The sequence below is a fragment of the Palaemon carinicauda genome, chromosome 45 (genome assembly GCF_036898095.1).
Source record: "Palaemon carinicauda isolate YSFRI2023 chromosome 45, ASM3689809v2, whole genome shotgun sequence".
Lineage (NCBI taxonomy): Eukaryota > Metazoa > Arthropoda > Malacostraca > Decapoda > Palaemonidae > Palaemon > Palaemon carinicauda.
The window spans coordinates 44,231,448-44,238,947 of record NC_090769.1 but is presented as its reverse complement, the minus strand read 5'-3'; positions in this window follow the sequence as shown (position 1 = coordinate 44,238,947).

The following is a 7,500-nucleotide window of genomic DNA, read 5'->3' as shown; positions in this document are numbered from 1 at the left end:
ACCTATGTTAGTAGCAGAAAGACTACAAAGTTGGGTAGTTATGTTAGCCGCATGCCACTATGATACAGAATACCGTCCTACATCAAAAATGGGTAATGCAGATGCTTTATCTAGATTTCTAGCAGACAAAGCTCCAGAAGAATATGATGCAAGTATACTGTTATTATAAGTATCTGATGTACCTATTACAGCAAAGGATATTGCACATAATACCAAGAAAGTCCCAGTACTTAGTGAAGTTTAGGGAGTTTAATCACAGGTATGGACTTATGTGGAGAAGAAAATATTTGGGATGAACTGAGTATAAGACAAGGTTGTATCATGAAAGGATTAGGAGTAATTATTACTAGTTCATTGAGGAATAAGGTTTTGTCTGAAATACATGCTGATTACCAAGGAATTGTCAGATCAAAGTCTATTGCAAGGACTTTAATCTGATGGCCAGGTGTGGATAGAGATACAGAATTATTTGTAAGAAATTGTATTAATTGTGTTATGCAGCAGAACAATCCCCATTTTCCCAGAATGCACCCGTGAAAGTTACGCAGGTATTCATGGCAAAGTGAGCACATAGATTTTGCAGGTCCTTTTTTAGTTTATTTATTTTTGATAGTTGTTGACGCTTACATTAAATGGCCAGAAGTAATTCCAGTGAACAGAACAACATCTTACGCAACTGTAAAAAAATTAATGTAAATTTTTTCTACACATGGTATACCATAAAGAATTGTAGCAGATAATGGTCCATAGTTTACATCACAAGAGTTTAAAGAGTTTTGTAATGTGAATGGTATTAAGCATACATTTTCAGCAACATATCATCCTTCCACAAATGGAGAAGCTAAAGGACGTGTTCAAACATTTAAGCATAAAGTGAAGTGTCGAAAAGCAAATTCAAATTGCATATTTTTTCATGTATCAAATTTCTTATTGTCATATATAACAACACCACGCTGCATAAGAGGTGTGACACCATCAAATTTGTTGATGGGGAGGAGGATTAGGTGTAAGTTAGATTTGTTGTATCCAAGTGTGCAAAGCAGTTTAGAGAAAAAAGAGTAAGAACAGGTAGAAAATCTCCAAAACAGCAAGCCATTTTTCCCCTTCATCTAATATCATGGTCAGATCATACCTTACCTCAGAGAAGTTACTATCAGGAGAGATTGTAATAGAGGTAGGAAATTTACATTATAACGTTCAAATTGTTTAAAATATTGTAAAACGTCATGTTGATCAATTACAGGTGTTAACTAAAAACCTAGTAGATCATTAAAATGTTAGAGACGGAAAATATTCAGAAGTAGTTAGATCAAATGTATCGAATATTAACTAAGATGCTTAAACATCAAATATAGATTCAGATTTTGTTCATGCACCAGTACAGGATAAAGTTAGACTACTTCCCAATAGAATGAATAGAAGGAAGCTTCCTGAGAGATGATATTTGTAAAGTTTTTTACAATGTCAAATTGTGGGGGAGGATACCATTAAGTATTTTGTGTAACTTGTACAGTGATACCATAAGGGCAACGTGTATTGAAAGTAATGTTGCATAGTACTGCATCAAATGATGAATTGATAGAACGTGTTTGAACGTATATTACAAGTGTTGTAGAGTATGTTATAGAGAATTGAATCCTGAATAACTTACCTCAAAGATAGGATGTTATTCTTCGTATTTTTATACCGCAGGATATTATAATCTTTTAGAGTGATGCTCAACTGTTATTTTTTCATTTACTCTTTTTTATATTATAGTCCATTTACATGAAGACAGTCACGAATCAGAGTTGAAGCGTTGTGGAGTTTGCTGACAGCAGTCGCAGTAATGTAACTTTAGCACATTAAATGTATTTTATAGTACAGACGTCTCATTCAGAATCTCAACCGTTGAAAAGTCGGCGAAGATTATGGGATTAAAACAACTATAACAATCATTGTTTATTTGCAGGTTCTTCCGAGTGCAGTAATCAAAATTCTATAACATTGATTCCCAACAGCTGAAAAGCCCCTTTTACCAAAACCAAGAATCACCTTAGTTTTAATCTAGTTAAGTTTACGACTCTGGTGTATCTAACTCTCAATTGAATATTAGTGTCGTTGATTGATTTATTGCTTGTTGAAAAACAACAAGGCATTCTTCCTTAAATTTTTGTCATTTTCTGTTTGCATTTCAAGTTTCTTTGCACCAATAAAAAAATGTATGTTCAAATCTAATATTCTTTGTAATTCTTAGAGTATTTTCTTTATTTGTCTAGCTACTATATTCACTCATTCTAACTTAAAAAAAAAAAACTGTTTCAGTCACGTTTAGTCTGAAGGCTTGACGAGTAGTGTCTTGTTTCAGAGGGAATAAATGAAAGAAAGAGGGTTAAGACCCCTCTGGGAAGTCTACCCGAAAGATCTGGTGATGGAGAAAGAAGAAATTGTGAATGTGAAGACTGACTTTCATGGGTTTGGTTTTACTCTCTCTCTCTCTCTCTCTCTCTCTCTCTCTCTCTCTCTCTCTCTCTCTCTCTCTCTCTCTCTCTCTCTCTCTCTCATGATGTCTTTCTTCGCTTGAATTTTTTCTTATCGTTTTTCCCAAGTCGGGTAATTTAACTTAATATAAACATTTCCCCAAAACTGGACTGTTTCATTTAGCAACACAATAGTGATATGAAAAGTAAAAACCGTGAGCTGTATGTTTGAATTGGTGAGGGTCACCCTCTTTTTCAAATGAATATGTCCTCTATATTTATAAAAAGAAAACGTTGTAAATAAGAATAACTGAAAAGACGAGTTCAGCTGGGGAAGTGTCATTTGCATGATATATTCAACAATCAGTGGCGCAGCTAAAGTTTTGTGTTTGAATGGAGATTTAGTCTCACTCTCATTTTTTTCTTTGTTTATATAACATTTGAAATCATAGAAAAACATGATTCGGTGTTTGTGATTTCTGATGACCAATTTTACACTATTTGAAATCATTTGTAAAATTTTACCCTAAAGATTTCATTAAAAAAATATGACCATATTCTTTAAAAGTTCATGTTAGGAAGGTAAAAGTAGCGAAAATATTACTGAAACCGACAGAAACACACTGGAAATTTCACTATCATAGTTCATTATCACTCCCTCCATGCCATGAATATACATTACACCTACATATACTGTTGGATGTCATTAGAATACAGTATCAGGTTGTATCAGTGCTAATGGAAAGCACTGGCGATACCAAGGTAATGTGATGCTGCCCCTGGATTGATGGATAGAAAATTGAAACCATTGTTTACATCAAAACATAATATAGCTTTCTTACGATGAACTCAAAATGAAATAACGAGGATAAAGCGGCAGAACTATATCGCATGCGATAGATATATAAATAATAATTTTTCTATATGCCATGATCATAAGGTATAAATTACCACCTTCTTCCATTTACAAACTATTGTCTGTAATATCTGTCCCATATCTTTTCTAAGACTAGATGAATAGGAGGGCTTCTGTTGTTCAGATCAACATAATATATTTCATCTACTTTTTTTAAAACGTTATGGCTTATTCCCCCCAAAAATACAATTCAAGACTTCAAACTTGTAGAACTATAATGCATGCTATACATATATAAATAACATAATTTTATAAAAATTAGCTTTTATTAAACCAGGATGATTCATCACTGAATTTTTTTCTTTTTCTTAGTAAGCCTTGTCCATATTAATAGTATCATATCTTAGCTAAAAATATTTTATTGTTGTCTGATGTAACTGTCACCTATTATAGCAGTGAGATATCAGACACTTATCATTTATGACCATGGTAACATACAGAGGGTGTACAGCTGGTATGCATAATCCTTCTTCCAATTTTCAATATTCAGTTTTGTGGGTGTTAATACATTCTGGAGACCTAATAGTGGGACACATAACAGTAAATTTTCAGGAGAATCTTTTATTCCCGGAAACATGCACCAAATCTGGCACATAATGGCTGGGAATTGCTCTTTTAATAAAATCCATTAGCTACTTAAAAATTCAAGACTACAGTACTTTTTATATGGTCACCATAGAATATACATGTATATTGCATGCAATCCATCAGGCTGGTTGCATCTAGAATCAGTTAACAGTACACCAATCAGAAATGCAGTAACCTGCTAACTGGGGCTGGACCAAAAAATAAGATCATAGGCAGAGTTGTTTGAGCAAAGCTATAACCCATTGCAGACAGGTGCTAGTAGCAGACCAAGTTCCGATGCAAGTCGAATGGTACAGTCGGTACACATGCTACCCGCTTTGGTGTGACCTGCACGGTACTTTTTAGCTGCTGATGATAGGTTTAAAAGCATTGTAGCATAATCATCCAGGCAGTAATACAATATGTAGCAAACAAGTATTGGTTTACTATTTATATGGACAGTACATCCAATGATATATCTGACTGATGGTGCCTTTGATATGGAAACATTTTACCCTAGTTATAATTCAGGGAATACTATAATGGTGCAAGAAAGCTATTGATTGGGTACATAGTTCCAAAGTCAGATTCTACATAGTGAAAAATGTATGATTTGAAACCAAGATCCTTCAAATAAGACAAGTCTTTGTGATTTTATTGCGCGATTCTACATTTCCATATATACAATGATGTCCACCCTAAAAAAATGGTTGACATCTTGAATTTTCAGGTGGCTAATGGGTTTTAGCAAAACTGCAATCCCAAATGAGTATATGTTCTAATTTTGGTTCTTATTTTCGTAAATGGAAGATCATTATAGATATCTGCTCCACTAACTACGATCCCAGTTATATTCTCTATGACAATTACTTAGCAAAATAAGTGAGTCCTTAACACTATATTCTATTTCAAGGTCCACCTTACGGTTTATTGAATGGATATAAACCCTGAAAGCACAAAAAGGGGCCACTTACTTCGACACCAAGCTGGGAAGCCCACAGTATGTTTGTATCAGTTTTTTTTTTTTCCGAGAAATATCTAGTCAATGTTTTCCTAACAAAAATATAAAGAAAATATCAAAATTTTATATATCTTATTGAAGAGCGTTTATGACTGAGGATAAGGGATAACTTGAATATTTTTTTCCAAACAGTTTGCACAACATATTGTCAGAAATGCCTTTTCTCTCAAAATAGTTAGCTAGTGGAGAGGTTTCCTGTTCTTATATAAGATGGAAATGAATAAAATCACAGGTGTTAATCATCTCGCTTTGTGGAATTTGAATAGGTAACGGAACTTGTACAACAACAAACTGCTTTCATGGTGTATGAGTGCTCTTTCATTACCAGTGAAACTTATTTAATCGAATTTTTTTTTACCAACTAACCATGAAACCTTACTATAACTCAAGTTATATGTCCATTGTTTTAAGGGTACAAAGAAACGTCCCTTTCATACTTCTCTTTAGCTTAATTGTTTCTATAAAATGTATTGATAATACAGACTTCATCAAGAGCAGAATCTCAATATTTTCCTGTGAGGTACAGGGTGTTAATACAGCCAGTCTTCAGACTTCTCATGAGATTTGCAGGGCCAAATCTTGATACCAATGGAGGAAATATCATAATAGACTATAGCATTTTTTTTTTCAAAACATTATCACAACTACATTTTGATATGAAAAACGGCGTGAGAATCAACTTAAGGTCCCTCTAAAACACAGTTCAACAAGGAAAGATTCAAAAGGGGAATAGAAAACAAGTGGTGCTTGTACTTAACTCTGTTGGGAAAATTACCACAGTTTTCTTCTAAATGAAACAATATAGAACGGAAATGAACAGATAAAGATTAGATTTATCGCAATTTCTTTTAATTCTACCCATAGATCGTTGGGGGAATGTCTATTTTTAGCTCCAAGGAAAGATATAATTTCCAATATCTTAAAAGAACAAATATAAGATGAATTTAAAGAAGCGAATAAAAAGTAGGATGAAAAATAAAGGATGACAAAGAATTCTAGACAAAAAATTTGGACTAGGCCGGAAAATGTTTTATCTAAATTATCTGAATTATTCCTGGAAATCATCCTTAACTTTGTATACTAATTTTCTACGCTAGGCTACAGGTTTGAATTTTGAAGGGAATCTTTGTTATTTCATATACAAAAATAGACTACTTAAAAATCAATATGAATAGACTGCACAGTAAATGTTGCGTTATCTGTTAGATTTGATTTACCGACTGTAATTCCATTCATGCTAAACAAGAAGTAAATGATATTCCTGGTTGTTTATAACAGCACCGTTCTAATGTAAGAGTTCAAGCATTTGCCGCTTACTATTATTCATATTCTTTTGCAGGTGCAGGATTATTAGCTTATCAGTGAACAGTTAGCATATATGCGTATAATATATTTCCGTTAACCATAATACAGCTGATGCAAATTAATGACAAGTGGAAAATATTTTTTGAATAACTAAAAGAATCATTAAGTCAGTAGATTCAGGTGACTGCTCCCCTTGTACCATCCAGTATGAGAACCACAGGTATAGCCATAATAAAGGACAGAGCCTAATTAACACAAATCCGTTGATTCGTTGCATGTCATAACAAATTATATTCTTAAATAAACCTCATTATATTTTCTATATCTCTCAGCAAGAAGATCCTCCACGGCTAAATTTGAATCGTCCAATCAACGAATGAATTTATTACCTGTTTCCGGCCATGAAAGGGACTTTTATGACAGTGCAAACACCATTTGAATTTTAATTATCACTGTCGTTTTTATTACTCATGCGTGTCAAAGAATAGCACGCAAGGCTATTGTAATACAAGATAATTTGCACACCTCGTAGGAAAAGTTTCTTAATTGTTTAAACAATTTTGCTAAGATTTTAATTTTGCTACTTGACACGATTACTTGCTAAAGGTGTTCTACTTCAGTGCATATTTATTTAGGTAGAAGATGTACGATATTGTAAGCAACATACATAGATAATTAGATGATTCGTACAGTTTTATACAGAGAAATCCTTCTCTCTCTCTCTCTCTCTCTCTCTCTCTCTCTCTCTCTCTCTCTCTCTCTCTCTCTCTCTCTCTCTCTCTCTCTCTCTCTCTCTCGTGTCTGGTACTGATTCTTATATAACAATGAACTGTAAAATAAAAATATGACTGAATCTTTCTTGATTTAGATTTCTAGTTTTTGTTTATAGGTTCCCTGATGCAATTGCAAAAAAATATATAAAGTGTGCAGATTTTACTTTATTCATCTACCGCTTTTTCATATAATGACTAAGATGATAAAATATGTTTTTATCTTTTTCCCAATGGGGATGGGGGAGGGTCAGGTATGGACAAAGGCCATACTAATATCAGAATGATTCGTGCTTCTGTCGCATTATTACCAAGAAAATGGTGATATGTTATTTTTTATGGTCTTACGTATGCTCTTCAGAATGATTAATGAATGGTAATTTTTGTTTTGTGTTTATCAATATCTTTGCTAATTTTTTCACTATCCTTCATTAAAAGAGTTTTTATAGTCATTATGATTAC